Here is a 19,982-nt window from a genome sequence, read left to right as displayed (position 1 = left end):
GCCTATGAAAGTGTTTTCTAAATCATACAATACTGTGGGAATAGTCTCATCATTGTTTTTCTGTGTGGAGTTTATACCGAGAGTTCCTCAAATGACATTGAACTAGTGTACTTCAAGTGTGTTGCTTGTACACTTCAAACAGGATTAGGAGCGTAGTGTATTAAAGCAGGCATGTGGGTTTGTGGGGAGGAGGGGGAATGGGACCAAAAGAAGTGCCAGACTAGGGCTGGAGGAACTGACTCACAAGGTTGCTTCTGTGGATTCCAGGTCTGCAGCAGCAGAAAGTTATGCCCAGGGCTTGCCAGACATCTCCAGAGCTTTCTGTTTGGAAATTTCAAGGAGGCTTATTTTGTCGTGGAGCTAGTTGCTGTGAAAATGCCAAGCTGGAGAGGAACAAAAGATGGGATTCAAGAGTTTGACTCAGTCCATGGTCATTAAGCGTTTGCTGAAATGAAGACAAAATGTGGGATGACAACGTAGCACTAAGAAGAAGAGATGGTCTCGCAAATTAGATCAGCCTGTTTGGATTTGATGCTGGTGGCAGCAGAAAGCCAGCATGTAGCCTTGAATAGTGTTTAAGGACCTGTAAACGACTGAAAATTGAAGAAATAAATGTGTCCGAGTCTATTCATCCCTTAAGAGGACTTTAAAGAAGAGTATTTTCATCATGAGAATAGTGGTCACTCAAACGGTTTATTTAGGCAAGATTATGGACTCTTGTTTTCTGAACAGGGCTGCACCTTACGGTTAGGCAGGCTGCTCATGGCACAAGAGCTGGTCTTAACCATAGAGTTGGTCCTGAGATCGGTCTGTCCTGAGCCACGAGGGCTGCATCTGCCTTTTCTCAGTTCGCATAAAGGCACCCCACGGAGTAGTGGCAGCCCATCTCTAAAAGTCCGAAGACAGCATCTCCTCTTCCACTCAGGCAGCCTCGTAAGGTGGCTTCCTGACTCAGGGAGGAAGCCCATGATGTGAAAAATAAAGTGGAAGAAGAGGAGAAGAACGGTCAAAATGTAAGAAATGAAAAAGAACAGTAGAGTGAGGTCCTAAGATAAGTGGAGGCTCTCCATCACATCTTTTGTGAGTAGACTCGGGGACAAAGTTCACCGTGACCTGTTAAATGGCAGAAATGAAAACGGACAAAATGCCACACAGAGGCATTTTGCAATAAGAAGCAACAGGAATCTGGGGCCTAAAATGCAGCGAGTATATAACCAGGCCTAGACAAAGTCCATTTTACCAGCAGGAAGTCTCTTTTTAGGGAGAACATGTAATATGAGTATGTTTCCAAAGTTCCTCTGCTCTTCTTTTCACTTTCACCCCAAATCCCTTCCTCCCCAGCCCACTTCAGCACCACAGTGGGACAGGGTGGCCACTGCTTATGTTCCACATGGTAAGTTTGGATGCTGGGTTTCCATATGATGTTCACATCTGCAACACTCTACCACTCTCACCTCTAACTGCCAACTCTTCTGGTACACAGTTAGAAAAGCAAGTCCTTAACGCAGTTTGGTCTTGAAATTACCTAAGAAATGTCTCAAGTTCCTTTCCATTTCTAAAGAAAGCAGAATTTGCATACTAGAAATGGAGCTCAAATACCTAAGCAAAGAATTCCATCAAGATAAATCAGGTTAGTTCAAAGGATATTTGCCTTATGGGTCACAGTATATCCCATGCTTTTCCATAGACCAAGAGGACCTGTGGTCACCGCTCTGGATTCCGACCCCTACGAGGCTTTTGCATGGAACATCACTGATTCTTAGAATTGCAGCTGAGGAATTTATAACATGATCTGTTTTCCTTGGGATTAGCCTTTAAAAATTTATTTATTCAGCCAACATTTAATACATTCCCCAACTGTGTTAGATGCTGGGAACACAAAATTCACTAATGAATGGCTACTGCTTCCAAAATCCTTATTTAGTAAGGGGAGACAGACATTTAATTTAATAAATGCCACAAAATGCTCTGGTGCTGTGAAAGATGTTATGTCTGGGAAAGAGAGGGGACACAAAGGGTGAGGAGAAACCTGTGGAAATAAAGTGTCTATTGGTCAAAGAGCTTGATGCAGATAGAAGGAAGAAAGATGCAGGTAGATCCAGTTGACCAACTTAAGTCCTATCTTTGGAGAAGGTGGGATGAAGCATAGGTCCAGGTAGAAGAGGTGGCAGATGGGGCCAGTGGAAGTGAAACCAAAAAGCCACAGTCTTTACAAAACTTGACCTCCACAGGATGAATCTATAATTCCCAGATATGCCTGCAAGGAAGCCAATTCAATGTTTAAGAGGAATTCCAGAATGCCTAGAGTTGGGGGTTGCTTGGGAGATGGAATGCTCAGAAAACTACCCGCCCCTATCACCTCTGGTCCTCGGAACTGAATTCCTGAGCATGTTTAGTCTCTGTCTTAGCTGTGAAAATATAGACTTTAAGGCACTGATTTTTAAACATTTTACTGTTTAAGCCTGCCATTGAATGAAGATGAAAAATACATCTCATCTCTATACAATGCTGCCGACTATTAAAATAACATCCCTAGTTCTCTCTTTCTCCTTTACTCTCTCCCTTTTTGTAACTGGGTTAATAATTCTCTTGGATTAGGGAGAGGAGATTTTCATTAGTACCCGATCATTTCACCTGTCTTTTCTTCCTGAGATTTCCAGTTCCTTGACACTTGATTTTCTTTAAAATTTCCATCCCTCTCTTAGTTTTTCATATGCTCCCATGGTCTGTCTCTGTGAACGCTAACCTTCGCTTTTCTAACTTCTTACCTGGAACCTTCTACCTGGATCCCTTACCTAAATTTTTCTTCTTTTCATCCATCCTTTCTTTCTTATTGAAATAGAGTTGAAATACAATATTATGTTAGTTTCAGGATACAATATAGTGATTCATTTAAATACATTATAGATGATAGCCACAATAAGTCTAGTAACCATCTGCTGCCATAAAACACTATTACAGTACCACTGACGATACTCCCTATGCCATATAGTACATCCGCATGACTTATTTATTTTATAACTAGAAATTTGTACCTCTTAATTCCCTTCATCTGTTTAGCCCCCCTCCCCTCTGGCAACCATCATTTTTTTACAAATCTGTTTTGGTTCTGTTTTTGAGAGTCCACATATGAATGAAATCATATGGTGACTGTCTTTGAGTTATTTCACTTGGCATAATATCCTTTAGATTTTATCCATGATGTTGCAATTGGCAAAATTTCATTCTTTTTTATGGGTGAGTAATATTCCTGTGTGTGTGTGTGTGTGTGTGTGTGTGTGTTGTGTGTGTGTGACACCTTCTTTATCCATTCCTCTGTGGATGGACATTTAGGTTGCTTCCATATCTCAGCTATTGTAAATAATACTGCAGTGAACATACAGGTGCACGTATCTATTTGAATTAGTGTTTTGTTTTCCTCAGGGAATACACAGATGTGAAAATGCTGGATCATATGTAGTTCTATTTTTAATTTTTTGAGGAATCTCCATGCTATTTTCCGTGGTGGCTGCACCAACTTACAATCCTACCAATAGTGAGGCTTCCCTTCAACACATCTTCATCAATACTTATTATTTTTAGTTGTCTTCTTGATGATAGTCATCCTGAGAGGTGTCAGGTGATATCTCATTGTGATTTTGATTTACATTTCCCTGATAATTAGTGATGTTGAGCATCTTTTTTATGTGTTTGTTGTCCATCTATATGTCTCCTTTGGAGAAATGTCTATCTTTTGCCCATTTTGGAGAAATGTCTATACTTCTTGTTTATTTGTTGTTGGGTCATATGTGTTCTTTATATATTCTGGATATTAAATCCTTTTTCGGATATGGATGCAGATCTTTTTTCAAGTGTTATTTGTTCTTTTGGATTGATCTCTTCATCATTATGTAATATCTTCTTTCTCTCTTTGTCCAGTCTTTGTTTTAAAGTCTATTTTGTCTGATATAAGTAGTGCTACCCCAGCTTTCTTTTCATTTTTATTTACATGGAATATCTTTCTCCATCTCCTCACTTTCCATCTGTGTGTCTTTAGATTTGAAGCGAGTTTCTTATAGGCAGTATATATGTAGTTTCTCTCTCTCTATTATTATTATTTTAGCCATTCTATCTCTTTTGGGAGCATTTACTCCAGTTGTATTTAAAGTAATTATTGATACATATATTATTGCCTTTTATGACCATTTTTTGTGCAACTTTGGTTGTTTTTGTAGTTCTCTTCCTTTTTTCTTCTCTATTCTCTTTCCTTATTATTTAATAACTATCTTTAGTGTTACATTTGGATTCTGTTCTCTTTTTTTTAAAGAAATTATTTTTTAAAAGAATGTATTTATTTGACATGTACACACTATTACATTTATTTATATTTATTTTTGGCTGCGCTTGGTCTTCCTTGCTGCCTGCAGACTTTCTCTGGTTGTGGAGGGCAGGGGCTGCTCTCTCATTGCAGTGCATGGGCTTCTCACTGCGGTGGCTTCTCTTGCTGCAGAGAACGGGCTCTCGCTCACGAGCTTCAGCAGTTGTAGCACGTGGGCTCAGTAGTTTCGACTTGCTAGCTCTAGGATAGCTGGCTTCAGAAGCTGCAGCACAGGGGCTCATTAGTAGTGGTCTGCAGGCCCTAGAGTGTGCAGGCTTCAGTAATTGTGGCACATGAGCTTAGCTGCTCTGTGACATGCGACATGCTTCCAGACCAGGGATCAAACCAGCGTCTCCTGCGTTGGCAGGTGGAGTCCTATCCACTGCATCACCAGGGAAGTTCTTCATTTTTTGTTTATCTTTGTAGGTTTTTTTATTTGTGGTTACCGTGAGGTTCATTAATAAGAACCTATATATACAGAGAGATATCTCCTATAAGTTGATGATCTCTTAAGCTGAACACATTCTAACAGCTCTACGTTTTTAGTCCTTCCATTATGTTTTATATTTTTGACATCATATTTTACATTTTAAATTTTTTCTGTATCCTTTAACTTACTGTAGGTATTGATAACTTTATTACTTCTGTTTTTTAACCTTCCTACTATCTTTATGAGTTGCTGACCTTTACTATATGTTTGCCTTTACCAATGAGACTTTTCCTTTCACAGTTTTCTTATTTCTAAGTGTGGCCTTTTCTTTTCTGCCTAAAGAAGTTCCTTTACTACTTCTTGTAATTCTGGTTTAGTAGTGCTGAACTCTTTTAGCTTTTGCTTGTTGATAACACTCTTTATCTCTCTTTCAATTCTGAAGGATAACCTTGCTGGGTAGAGTATTATTGGTTTTAGTTCTTTCATTACTTTGAATGTATAGCTCCTCTCCCTCTGGCCTGCAGTGTTTCTGCTGAAAAGTCAGCCAATGGTCTCGTAGTGCATGCCAAGTTGCTTCAGTCATATCTGACTCTTTGCAATCCCATGGACCATAGCCTGCCATGCTCCTCTTTCCATGGGGATTCTCCAGGCAAGAATACTGGAGCCGGTTGCCATGCCCTCCTCCAGGGAATCTTCTCAACACAGGGATCTAACTCATGTCTCTTACATCTCCTGCATTGGCAGGTAGATTCTTTACTTGTGCCACCTGGGAAGTCCAATCTTGTGGGAGTTCCCTTGTATGAAACTTGATGCTTTCTCTTGCTGCTTTTAAGATTCTGTGTTTATCTTTCATATGACATTTTAATTACAAAGTGTCTTGGTATGGTCCTTTTTGGGCTCATCTTATTTGAGACTCGGTGCTTCCTGGACCTCAGTGTCTGTTTTTTCTCCCAGATTAGGTAAGGTTTCAGCTATTATTTCTTCAAATAACTTCTGTTTGCTCTTATGTTTCTTTTCTCCTTCTGAGACCTCCATAATACAAATGTTAGTATGCCTGATGTTGTCCCAGAAGTCCCTTCAAGTACTCTTATTTTTTTTTTTAATTTCTTTTATTTCTTTTTTTCTGCTCTGTTCAGCTTGGTTGATTTCCACTAATATGTCTTCTATATCACTGATCTATTCTTCTGTTTAATCTAATCTACTTTGATTCCCTCTTGTGCTTTTTGATTTGATTTTTTAATTATTGTATTCTTCAGCTCTGATCTGTCCTTCTTCTTCTTTTTTAAAAAGTATTCTGACTCTTCTTTAAAATTCTTACTGTGTTCATCCATTCTTCTCCTGAGATCGATGATGATCATTACCCTTAATATACTGGGGAGGTTTCTTATCTCCATTTCACTTAGTTCTTTCTCTGAGGTTTTTATCTTATTCCTTTGTTTGAAATGTATTCCTCTGTTTCGCTATTTTGCCTCGTCTCGTATTTTATTTCTGTGTATTATGTAGGTCCATTTCATCTCTTTCTTTTAAAAAAAAAATTATTTATTTTGGCTGTGCTGGGTATTCACTGCTGCTCAAGCTTTTCTCTAGTTGTGGCGAGTGGGGGCCACTTTTTAGTTGCACAGTGTGGGTTTCTCATTGTGGTGCCTTCTTTTGCTGTGGAACATGGGCTCTAAGGTGTGTGGACTTTAGTAGCTGTGACACCTGGGCTCAGTAGTTGCAGTTTCTGGGCCCCAGAGCACAGGCTCAGTAGTTGTGGCACACAGGCTTAGCTGCCCCGCAGCATGTGGGATCTTCCCGGGCCAGGCATGGGACCCAAGTCTCCTGAATTGTCAGGCAGATTCTTTACCACTGAGCCACCAGGGAAGCCCCCACACCCCCATTTCATCCCTTGATCTTGGAGAAGGAGCCTTATATAGAAGAGGTCCTATTTCAAATACAGTTATATCCACTGATACCTGGGGTTAGGACTTCATCATATCATTTTGGAGGACACAGTTCAACCCACAAGGCTTTCTGTCCTTTTCACTTTATCTTCTTGGAAGTGCAGTAGCTATCTTATGACTATGAGGCTATAAGTATGAAAAGAGTTTACCATCTAAAGAGAGAGGAAAGGAAAGCTAAGGCAACAGTAGGTACCTAACAGCATCACAGCACAGTCAAACTCCCATTGACTTCTAGAGCTCTTGATCTGTTAGAAAATGACTCTGAGCTATTAAGTGACTGTCAGGTGTCCTGTCACTTGTAGTGAAAACCATGCTAATGGATACACCAAGATTTCCCTAGTTCATGACAAAATTAGAAAAATAAGTTAGTAAAATTTTCATAGAGCAAGGCTCATTTAATATAAAGGATTTTAAACATTCTAAAGTTAAACCATTCTCACTTTTTTGTTGTTAAAATATCCTTTCTTTTATGAAATGAAGGTGATTGTAGAATGTTATTTGTTTTTAGCATCCTTACTTGGAGAAGGAAGGAAGAGAGGGAGGGAGGGAGAAATGAATGAATGTGTGAATGGATGAGGGAGAAAAATTTTTGGAAAGTTAGTCATTCTTTAATTTTCAAAAATTCTTTACTTTTTGCTTTGGAAACCCAAAAGTCTGAGAAGAATGCTGCTGAACTTTCCTTGAAACCTAGAATTAGTGATGTGCTGGAGCCTCAGGCACCAGCTCATGAGAGTAGATGGTTGAATTTCAAGCAGTGGCTTAACATCACCTTGGTAACTTGAAATCTGACATGGTGGGAGTATTTACATAATAGAAATCTGCAAGTGCTATAAATCCAGTCCCCTTTCCCCGAGCTGGTTGTTTTCCAGCACCGTATTTCCCCAAACCTGCCTCTTACAGGTGTCCAGGGGATAAGCATGCAAGGGACAACTCATACCAACTAAAACACACATGAGATTGAGACAGACCTATTTACCAATTTAAAATTTCATAATGTTAACTATTCTCTGTCATTGCTTGTTGAATTATCTGACAGTCCATTTCCCTCATGAAAATAGTAGCTCTGCTTTGGAAGGAACCACATCTGTTCTATTCACAGTATCCTCACTGCCTGTCACAGCACAGAGTGGGCTCTGGGGTCCTCATTATCCTAGGAATCATTATCAGATATCCCACAGTCACCAGGATGCTTAGGGAACCAAAAGTTATTGTAACATAAGAATATTTACCAGTGAGGGGTCTGTAGACAGACAAATCCTTGTCCTCATCAGGTGCACATTCTAAGATGACTGAGTGGAAAATGCTAGTTAACAAAAGTACTGTGTAATTTCAAATAGCAGAAGTCATGAGAGTGTGAATTTTAAACAATCTGCTATAATACGTTCAGTGAAACACTGGTTCAGTGGAAAGTTGAAAAAACTTTAAATGATTCTATAGCCAAAACATGTGGGGAATTTTGGTTAAGCCAAATTAAGTCAGTGTCTATTGCTAAACTTCTCAGAACCTTTAATATGACACTGTGAATCTTTTTTTTTTTAGATTAATTTTTATTGGGATATAGTTGCCTTACAATGTTGTGCTAGTTTCTGCTGTACAGCAAAGTGAATCAGTTGTACGTATACATATATCCCCTCTTTTTGGATTTCCTTCACATTTAGGTCACCACAGAACACCGAGCTAAACAGTAGGTTCTCACTCATTATCTACTTTATACATAGTGTATCAATAGTGTATATATGTCAGTCCCAATCTCCCAATTCATCCCACCCCTCCTTTCAATACTTGATGTCTGTACATTTATTCTCTACATCTGTGTCTCTATTTCTGCTTCTCAAATAAGATTATCTATACCATTTTTCCCGATTTCACATATATACGTTAAGAAGCCCACATTTGTTTTTCTCTTTCTGACTTCACTCTGTATGACAGTCTCTAGACCCATCCACATCCCTAGATAGTGTGAATTTTCATTGTGCTTATGAATCTTTACTTTGACCATGAAATCCGTTTTTGACGTATCACCTATAATTAGTGTTCTATCATCTATAATTTGTTGTTGTTGTTCAGTCACTCAGTTGTGTCCGACCCTTTGCGACCCCATGGACTGCAGAACGCCAGGCTTCCCTGTCTGTCACCATCTCCCTGAGCTTGCTCAAACTCGTGTCCATCGAGTCGGTGATGCCATCCAACCATCTTGTCCTCTGTCATCCCCTTCTCCTGCCTTCAGTCTTTCCCAGCATCAGGGTCTTTTCTAAGGAGTGAGCTCTTTGCATCAGGTGGCCAAAGTATTGGAGCTTCTGCTGCAGCACCAGTCCTTCCAATGAATATTCAGGATTGATCTCCTTTAGGATGGACTGGTTGGATCTCTTTGCAGTTCAAGGGACTATTGGAGTCTTTTCCACACTACAGTTCAAAAGCATCAATTATTTGATGCTCAGCCTTCTTTCTGGTCCAACTCTCACATCCATACATGACTATTGGAAAAACCATAGATTTGACTAGACAGACTTTTGTTGGCAAAGTAATATCTCTGCTTTTTAATACGCTGTCCACGTTGGTCATACCTTTTCTTCCAAGCAGTAAGCGTCTTTTAATTTCATGGCTGAGATCACCATCTGCAATGATTTTGGAGCCCAAGAAAATAAAGTCTGCAACTCTTTCCATTGTTTCCCCATCTATTTGCCATGAAATGATGGGACTGGATGCCATGATCTTAGTTTTTTGAATGTTGAGTTTTAAGCCAGCTTTTTCACTCTTCTCTTTCACCTTCATCAAGAGACTCTTTGGTTCATCCTCGTTTCCTGCCATAAGGGTGGTGTCATCTGCATATCTGAGGTTATTGATATTTCTCCCGGCAATCTTGATTCCAGCTTGTGCTTCATCCAGTCTGGCATTTCACATAATGTACTCTGCATATAAGTTAAATAAGCACGGTGACAATACACAGCCTCAATGTACACCTTTCCCAATTTTGAACCAGTTCATTGTTCCATGTCCGGTTCTAACTTTTGCTTCTGAGAGTGTAACAGGAAGGAAGGCCATAGGTCCCCAAGTGGCAGGAGGAAATAAACTACAAGTAGCAGACAATTTTTTTTTCCTTCTCTGCACAAAACTAAAAGAGGCTTCTTTTAATTCTGTGTTGATGACACGTGGTTCTGCCTTGAGCTAACCAATGCGTTTTTCCTATGGAAATGTTTTTCTTAAGCTATGTTAATAAAACTATGTATTTGTTTTGGAATTTGCCTTTCTTCAAAATGGTTCCACCTAAGACTAACTTTTTTTCTTTTCTCAAACCTTGGGCTGATGATGGCTCAACAAACCAGTATCCCTGTCAATTGTTTTTTGGCTGGGGGATGACATACCTTGTGCCTTCCTATCTCAAAAGTGCATATTGTGGGAGAGGGGCTTGGTGAAGCTCCCTCAGCCTTGGGGTGTCTCTCTTATCTGATTAATAGCTTTCTAAACGACATAAAACACATTGCTAAAAACTAGCAACAGGGCACTCTTTCTGTCCCCTTCTGATGTCTAGGTCAGAAGCTTTCCCTATCTCTATTATACTTTAATAAAACTTTGCTACACAAAAGGTTCAAGTAGTCAAGCCTCATGTCTGACCCCAGATCAAAATCCTCTCCTCCAGAGGTCACCAATCCCAGTGTAACACACACTATCCACTTCTTCACCTATAACTAGTTTCCTAATTTTAGAAAACATGAACACATTGTCATCTCAGATTTCTTGAAAGGTTTATACCAGTTTCCTTGAGAGTCTCTTTCTGTTAGGCACTAAAGCAAAATATATTTAGGAATCCCACCCCCAGACAAATTACAGACATTTCCTATGTGTATTTTGTCCATCTTTTTACAGACACAGAATGAGACGTGAACACTTACCTACTATAATTTTAGAGCACAGTAATTGTAGGTACTCCATTTTTCCTTAATTTGAAAGAGTTCACTCTCTAATTGGGTAATTAACACTGCCAAGATATCAGATATGTTATTTAACCAGATTTTTAATTTTCTTTATGTTAACTTCCAAATGGTATAATGAGTAAAACCATCTTTTCAATCATGACCAGAAAGAAAGAGACCTCAAAGCCATTTTAAATTAGTGTTTGTGGCAACCCCCTCCAGTACTCTTGCCTGGAAAATTCCATGGATGGAGGAGCCTGATAGGCTCCAGTCCATGGGATCGCAAAGAGTCGGACACGACTGAGCAACTTCACTGCTTCAGGCAAACCTGAACGCTCTCCGTCCCAATAAGACATAGACATTCCATTTCCATTTCCAATCTCTGGAGTGATGAGCATCAAAATCTCATTTATTTACATGGCCTCATTTTTTCACATCCTTCTGGACAACTGAATATCTCTGCTCTTAAGGCAGCTCAGTGTACCAATGAAGAGCTGAGGCCCTAGACACAGCTTGGGTTCAAGTTCCAGCTCATCCATTACTAGCTATGTGGCTGTGTGCAAGATACTTAAAACCTCAGTTTTCTTCAACTGTGCAATGGGAATAATAGCGATAACATCTGCTTCCTGAGTTTTGAAATTCTTAAACAAGATAATATGGATACAGTAGTCAACTGTAACTTTAGCTCTGTTAGCACTTAGATCTACTGGTGATACTGACCCACTGCCATGCACCTTTGAGTTTTGAGTCCTCTCCTCCTCAACGAAGTCAAAGGAATAAATTCGGTGCCTCTAACAGCTCTTCTGAAGTGACTTAGCAGCAGCAGCAGCAACAGCTCTTCAGTAGGGGGATCCCCCAAGCTTCCAGCCATTTCAGCAGCTCTTTTCTGAAGGAGCTTCAAGTTTCACTGGTTTTCTTTAGTTTTAGTATTTCTAACTGAGCTCAGTGCTCTGAAAAATGCCTGCTTAGAGAAACAGAACCATTTGTGACTTCAAAATTGCCTCAAACTGTTCTTTGAAAAGATCTGTGAAGACTTCAGCCTTTCTGTTGTCAGTGGGAGTGGACTATTATTAGCATCCAGTTTTGCACGGATCTTCTTGGATTCAGTTCTGATTTTGAAGGGGGGAAATTACAGGATGTTTCTCGTGACAGGACTAAGATTGCAGAAGGGTTGGAATGGTTGGTAATGATGGTCTGTCTTCTTTTTAGAGCAGACAAAAAGTTGAGTTGTTTTACTTTTTTCTTCAGGAGAAAGAATGAACTAGACCAAGGAGGTTAAAAAAAAAAATTCCAGGTTTTTAAAGAATTTAGAGATCCAGCATTCTTTCTACTGTATATGGTTTTTCTATCTCTCTGTACTCAATCAAGAGAAATATAGTGGAAAATATCTTCACTAACCAGAACCCAGCTCCCTGAAACTATGATTTAAATAGACTAAAAACATAAACTTCATGAGAAAACATCAAATAACATCAAGCTAGCTGGCCTCGGTGATTAATCAAAAATCAACAACAAGGATATGTCTGTGTATAAGTTGTCAGTCCAAGCTCCTATTCCTTATACATATAACATTGTATGAAAATTTAATGTCCATGAAAGAAGAGATGTTTGTTTTATTCTCTGTTACGCCTTCAGTCTCTAGGAGAGTACTTGGCACATAGTAGGCATTCAGTCAATATTTATCAAACAGACTGATGAATGAATGAAAACAGTATATTTGGTGCTAAAAAGATGGGAAGTGATGGTTTGAGATTATGAAGCAGAGGTATTGTAAGGTCTGTAGTAAACAACATAATATCTGTGATGTTGGGATGGAACTATACCTCTTCAAGCAGAGCAGTTGACCTATAAAGCACTGAGAAATATACTGGCAAAGTACTGACTTTTTAAAAGAAATGGTTAACCAGAAATATTATTTCATCTGAACAGTCCACCAATTCCAAAACCTCTAGTTGAGGTTTCAAGTTTAAGAATAACAGTGCAGACTTTGCATTTATTAATACTACTTTATGAAAATCCATCCTTCAACTAGATGGACCCTTCACCAATGTTCTGATAAGATTTGTTGTTCCCTCGTTTCATCTTTGAGAGGAGGCCATTTCAATTTAAGCTCCATATTAATTTTCCTGCATTTAATTGAGACTAGCTAACATTGGCACAGAGGTCCTATTTGAGCCTTTCTGAGATGCAAAAGATGAGAAGCAGAGAAGGGAAGATGGAGATTAAGATCTAAACTGTGGTTGCAACATCTTGGTAAACTGAGCGAGTCCTTCATAAAGCAAATTATGGAAATGTTTCCATTTGTAATTTGTATTGCCTGGATACAACTTTCTATCATTAATCCTTCTTTACTTTTCAAAATTGAGAGGCAATTGCCTTGGGGGCTTTTGTAAACAATGGTATTTGCATTTTTACATCATCCAGCATGAAGAGAGTCAATCTTGCATTAACTTCATGAGTACATTTGAGGTGCCTTCCCCCTTTTCTAAGTTTTCTTTTATTTTTTGAGATGGCAGCAGAGCTCTATGGAATATTAGACTGTTGCCATTCCATTATTTGAAAGTGTTGTTGTTCAGTTGCTAAGTCATATCTGAGTCTTTGCAAACTCATGGATTGTGGCACGCCAGGCTCCTCTGTCTTCCACTATCTCCTTGAGTTTGTTCAAATTCATGTCCATTGAGTTGGTGACACTATCCAACCATCTCATCCTCTGTCAACCCCTTCTCTTCCTTCCTTTAATCTTTCACAATATCAGGGTCTTTTCCAATGAGTCAGCTCTTCACATCAGGTGGCCAAAGTATTGGAGCTTCTGATAAATATTCAGGGTTGATTTCCTTTAGGACTGATTGCTTTGATCTCCTTGCAGTCCAAGGGACTCTCAAGAGTCTTTTTCAGCACTATGATTCGAAAGCATAAATTCTTTGGCACTCAGCTTTCTTTATGGTCCAACAATCACATCTGTACATGACTACTGGAAAAACCATAGTTTTGACTATATAGACCTTAGCTGGCAAAGTGATGTCTCTGCTCTTTAATATGCCGTCTAGGTTGGTCATAGCTTTTCTTCCAAGGAGCAAGCGTCTTTTAATTTCATGGCTGCAGTTACTACCTGCAGTGATTTTGGAGCCCAAGAAAATAAAATGTGCTACTGTTTTCACTTTCTCCCCATCTATTTGCCATTAAAATGGGACCAGATGCCATGATCTTGGTTTTCTGAATGTTTAGTTTTAAGCCATCCTTTTCACTCGCCTCTTTCACCTTCATCAAGAGGCTCTTTAGGTTCTCTTTGCTTTCTGCCATAAAGGTGATATCATCTGCATATCTGAGGTTGTTGATATTTCTCCCAGCAATCTTGGTTCCAGCTTGTAATTCATCCAGCCTGGCATGTCACATGAGGTACTCTGCATATAAATTAAATAAGCAGGGTGACAATATAGAGCCTTGTGATACTCCTGATCTAAGTTGACCTCATTAGTCTGTAGAATTTCCTGTGGCAGCACTCCATCTTCTCAAATAGAAATCTAGCATCCCCTCTCTCAAATTGCCCCTGTTTATTTTGGGGACCCCCAAAGATGTGCTTCACATTTGCCTACGGACCCGCCTGTCAGAAACAGTTATCCCATGGCATGGCATCTACTCCACAGCCGTCCACTGGCTGCACTTACGCATATTGTTGGCTCAAGTTCATGTGCCTGATGCACAGGGAGGTCAAACAAACTGAAATGTCAGAGTTTGGAGCAGAGAAAGATTTATTGCAGGACCACACAAGGAGATGGGTGGCTCATGTCCTAAAAAAAACCCTGAGCTCCCCAAGGGTTCTGGCAAAACACTTTTTAAAAGCCAGGTTGGTGGGCAAGGATCACAGGATATATGCTTAGATTGTGCAGGGTTCTCTTGACTGATGGTGAGGTAACAGGGTGGTGTCACCAGGGTTAACATTATTGTCTTTAGGCTCCAGGAGGCCTAGGGCTATGTGCTTATGGTCATCAAGTAGTTAACACCTTTCATCTGTAAAACATTTCAGGAAATGTGCATCAAATACTATTAGCCAGGTACTTCAGAGAGGAATTAAAGCAGTAGATATGCAGGAAGGCCTGTCCTGGGAAGGCCCCATGGGGTCCTTACAATGTCTTTGCCTTTCTGCCATATGACCGCCTACCCCTGCCAAGTGCCACTGTCTGAGGTGAGAATGTAAGTGTTCATGCCAAAGTTGTCATATTCTTGGGGTGTGGGTGTGGATTTTATGCAGAGGAGAGGAGAAAGGCACTTTCCCTACTTCTGTACAACACACTGGGCCTTTAAGGAGATCTGATTACATCCGGAGTTCTTTCTATGCTTCCAGCTCTGGCTTCCACCCTCACTCAGCATGTTACAAATTCTGTCATAACAATAATTCTGTCAGTATGTGGCACCCATTCCTCAGCCAGAATTGTTTTGAAAACATTCCCTAAGTTTCTAGTTGCCATTCCCCTCCCAACCCCCACCCCCTGACTGGGGCTAAGACATCAGCTGGGGCAAAGAGGCCACAATCCTCATCTCTTCCCTCTCCTCTGGTGCTTGCTCTCCAACCAAAGCCAGTCACAAGCAGACGCTCCATGGGCCTCCCTGGTACAGAGATTTTTCGTGTAAATGGGGCGGGAGCACAGTGAGGTGATGGGATAAATGTGTACTTTGCTGCTCTGCTGCTAAGTCACTTCAGTCGTGTCCTACTCCGTGTGACCCCATAGACTGCAGCCCACCAGGCTCCCCCGTCCCTGGGATTCTTCAGGCAAGAACACTGCAGCTGGTTAAATACTCTCTTAGGGAAGAAATCCTTTTTCTCTGATTTCTGATGTGATGAAACAAAACCTAATCACCTTGGGCTCCACACACCATTTCCTTCAAGGCACCGCTCAGGTGAGTGCCGGCTGCCAGCCCTTCCGGTGTCTGGGGCTTAGTCATGCATTTTATAAAGGGTCTTCGTGGAAATTTTTCTTAGGGACAAGGAGTTCTTCATATGCCCCGCCAAGACTAGGATCTGTATTTGTTTGGTGTCCTGCAACTGGTCGCATCCCTTTTCCTTTCCTATTGAGCCATGAGGAACAGGTCGTCAATCTAAGCGGCTCTCCCTCTGAGGCTCCTCAGAGTTCAGAGAAGACATTGCATCCCAGATTGCTCTAAAGGGACAGTCTCTTTGTTTTCTCTCCTCCACCTCTTTACTCAGCTTCAATTTCATTTTCTTGCAATTCCCACAGGGGACAGCTTTGACTTCTCTTCCTCATGTTTTCCTGATTTTAGCTGGTCTCAGATCCAGACTCTTTTTAATAAGTAAAAGTACTGAGCAATAATATTATTTAAAGTGTCATTGGCTAGGACACACCAATATTAAAAGGAACAAACAGATAGGTTTCTGAATTCCCAAAAGGAATTTCTATGCACTAGCAATGTCTGTGACCCAACACTTAAAAACCATAATATTCTAGATAATGACCAGATAAAATTATGAGGCTTGGCTCCTTTGGAAAAAAACCTTGAACTAATTTAATTCATGCCTATGAGGATACCATGCAAGTTAATATTGATTTACTAACTCAAATAATACAAAAGTCCAAGAGTGAATAAATTTTCATTGAACTTGGTTTTGTTGCCCAGATATTATGGGCAGTTGGCCCACTCTGCTTCGAGGATAAAGTAATGTGAAAAAAGAAAAAGAAAATTTAATTTTTGATTCCTAAAGCTAAAGCAAGTATCATATTTAACTGTAAATATTCCACTCAACTAAATTCCAATTTTCTCCACAATTTGTTATTCAATCTCCTGTAATAAACATCAACAATGCAGAACTGGAGAAATTTGAGGAGGATATTAAAGGGGCCTCTTTAATTCTGTTACAGTAGCTAGATACATAAAGCTATACGGCATATGTGATAATAACTTTCATTTTGGGGGTTTACTATATGGTAGATACCTTGTCAGACCTTTACTTTACATTATCCCACTTAATCTATGCAGTAGTATTTAAAAAAAATTTTTGGAGTATAGTCAATTCACAAAATTGTGTTAGTTTTTGTTGTGCAGAAAGGTGAATCAGTTACACACATATATGTATTCACTCTTTTTTAGATTCTTTTCTCATATAGATCGTTACAGAGTATTGAGAAGAATTCCCTGAATTATACAGTAGTTCCCTATTAGTTTTCTATTTTATATACAGTAGTGTGTATATGCCAATCCTAAACTCTCAATTTATCCTTCCCCCAACCCCACTTTTCCCATGGTAACTCTAAGTTTGTTATTATGCAGTCTATAATTTCCATTTTATAGATCAAGAAGCTAATGCTCAGTGATATTACAAACTTTCCCAAGTTAATACCATCTGTTAGTGGCAGGACCAGGATTTGAACCTACATGTTTGACTCCAGAGATTATGCATTTAACCCTGTGCTATAAGGCAGGAGGAGAAAGCCACTTAAAAAAATAAAAGATTAAATCTTAGTGCACTCTCATAAAATTTGAACTGTGGTGTTGGAGAAGACTCTTGAGAGTACCTTGGACTGCAAGGTGATCCAACCAGTCCATCCTAAAGGAAATCAACCCTGAATATTTATTGGAAGGACTGATGCTGAAGCAGAAGCCCCAATACTTTGGCTACCTGATGTGAAGAACTGACTCATTAGAAAAGACCCTGATGCTCGGAAAGATTGAAAGCAGGAGGAGAAGGGGACGACAGAGGATGAAATGGTTGGATGGCGTCACTGACTCAATGGACATGAGTTTGAGCAGGCTCTGGGAGAGCCTGTTGCGGTGTAGTCCATAGGGTCGCAAAGAGTCGGACACGACTGAGCGACTGAACAACAAAAATTGTCACATTCATTCAAACTAGCTAAGAATCTGAAAAAGTAAATGCTGGAAAAGATGAGAAGCCAACAGTAAGAGGGGTTGATATATGCCAGGACCAGTGGGTGGAGTATGCCAAAGGGCAATAGCAGAGGGCACAGAGGAAGCAGAAGTCTGAGGGAGCCAGGAGTCACTGCACAAGGGTGAGACGGGCAGGAAGATGCTACTGCTGGACATCACATAGAAGATGGTGGGAAGGGGTTGCAGGGATAAGAGGGCAACAGAAGTACCCAGAACAGGAGCATGCACTGTGGCAGCTGACTGTGGATATTCATAGAATAGAACCTACATCTCTTACAACTCCTGCACTGGCAGGCAGGTTCCTTATCACTAGCGCCACCTGGGAAGTCTCCCCATGTCAACAGCCAGTCCCAACAGAACCCCTCTAGGCTATATGGCCCTGGAGTGGGATTAGGCAGTTTGAGGCACTAAACTGAGCCAGAAGGAGAATCACAGCATCTGTGCAGGAGGAAACAGTGACTAAAGGCTGCATTTTACAGATTCCAGGTAGAAAAGTACCAGGAAGTATGACATTCAAGGGGCTTTGCTTCTTCAGCCCAGTAATCCTCACTGCTTCTAACCGAGTTCTATTAAATTATGCCCACATGTTTCCCAAGAGCAAAAACCAGCTCCTAGAGACAGCTCAATCTGAGCCCACAAAAAAAAAAACATTTTCTTAGCTACTTTGCCAACGACAGGGCCCCTTCTCACTCATTAAATTCAGTGAGTCAAACATTATTCAGTCATATACATATCATGGGTTAACCCTCATCTACTGCCACCTTACAGCGCATGTTCTAATTGCAAGTTTTCCCCTTGGAATGTAGTACTGGAAACTGCATGTTTCATTCTATATGTGGCTTGACCAGCAGGGAATATAATGGTTATACTACTTACTTGTCATTTAAACTGCATTAGCATTGTAAGTTGCCACATCACGCTGGTATTGAGTTCATGGCCATTGAAAACTACCAGATCGTTTATATTTAAATGGCCACTATCAATCCAGATAGCCATCTTATATTTATGAAAACTCAGTTAAAAATAACTTTTAAAGGGATTTTTGCCTGTATTTCTGTTAATTTCTTTGTGGTTTTTAATAGCCCAACACTCCAAATTGCTGAAAGCAGGTTGAATTCCAGCCTGTTTACGACATCAAAATCAACGGTATCAGCTCTTCAGGCTTTATGATATCCACAGCTAGGACAAAATGTCTTCTATGTCTCCAGTAAATTACATAATTTTCAATCAAAATCAATAGATATTTTATCAGACATATGTTCTGAATTAGCCACTTTTCTAAATGCGAGGATGAATGAGATGTATTGATGATGTATGGATGAACTAGATAGAACTAGTACCCAAGAGGCTTACGGAACCTGGAGGAAAAGGCATGAGTACAGCTAAGTACAATACAATATGAGTAAAGTCCTATGAAAGCATTGGAAATTAGCAATTTACTGAAGCGCTTTAGCCATTATTTCAGTTTCTTATACACAGTTGTCCATCGGTATTCATGCGGGCCTGGTTCCAGGACCCCACAAATGCACAAAATCTGTGGATGCTCAAGTTCCTTATATAAAATGGTACAGTCAAGTCCCCTGTATTTGCCGGTTCTGCATCGGCAAATATAGGAGAATCAACTGTAGGCCATCTTTACTGAACCCGTTCTCAAATTTCCAATTGGTTGGTGTGGTACTAATTCAACCCGAAGCTAGGTCCACATGAAGCAACTAAACCAAGTAATTAACGAAGACATCATCACAGCGAGCTGAGCACAGTAGAACGTGTGAATTCTAATGTATTAAGAATGTTGATGCACATGACCAATGCATTAGAAACACACAAATATCTCACCATATCAACACTTTTTGTGATTTTAACTTTAAGACAACAACAATGAGAAAGATAGTGCACAAGACAGATGTGTCTCACATATGCTGCCTCTTCTAGAATGCAAAGATAGCAACAAGAAAGCAACAGAAAGCAGACTTCCACCTGCAATGCTGAATGGAAGCCTAGCCAGTGGCTCCCTTACCGTATCTCTGTATCTTGTAGCCAGCCACCAAGAATGGCCACACAGTTTTTGGTAGCTGAAGCTAGAAGAATTTATTTGGGTGGTTTGACTAATTGTTCCTTTCTCTTACCTTTCAGATGGAAGGAGGAAGAGGAAGAGGAGGAGGAAAACTTTCTGCCCACACTTTTTACTAGGCTGCCAAATCTACATTGGGCTTGTTCACATTCACTAACATCTCAGCAGGGACAAGAGATTACCTATTCAGTTGTGGGGCTTTTGGTATTTTACACTAAAAACAGTGACTCAAACCTGAATATAACTGAAAGAAGAGAGATCGGTTCCATAGCATCTAGACTCCAATCAGAGCTTTCTTTTCTCTTGATACCCTCTGCCCTGTGTGCATGCATGCTAAGACATTTCAGTCATGCCTGACACTTTGCAACCCTAT

General features: G+C 40.1%; 1 protein-coding gene across 9 annotated transcripts in view; it reads right to left on the bottom strand.

Annotated features, from left to right (window-relative positions):
* The window catches only part of PCED1B (PC-esterase domain containing 1B), a 149,438-nt gene that overhangs the window by 41,728 nt on the left and 87,728 nt on the right, over positions 1-19,982 (bottom strand). The window contains exon 4 of one of the 9 annotated variants that reach the window (XM_055581781.1): positions 245-383. The exons of the other annotated variants lie outside the window; for them this stretch is intronic. The gene's annotated coding sequence lies outside the window, so the exon portion shown is untranslated. The remainder of the gene's footprint in view (positions 1-244; positions 384-19,982) is intronic. 9 annotated transcript variants of the gene reach the window in all.

Source organism: Bubalus kerabau, chromosome 1, assembly GCF_029407905.1.
Source record: "Bubalus kerabau isolate K-KA32 ecotype Philippines breed swamp buffalo chromosome 1, PCC_UOA_SB_1v2, whole genome shotgun sequence".
Lineage (NCBI taxonomy): Eukaryota > Metazoa > Chordata > Mammalia > Artiodactyla > Bovidae > Bubalus > Bubalus kerabau.
The sequence above is the reverse complement of the archived record's forward strand: the minus strand, read 5'-3'. Positions and strand labels throughout refer to the sequence as shown.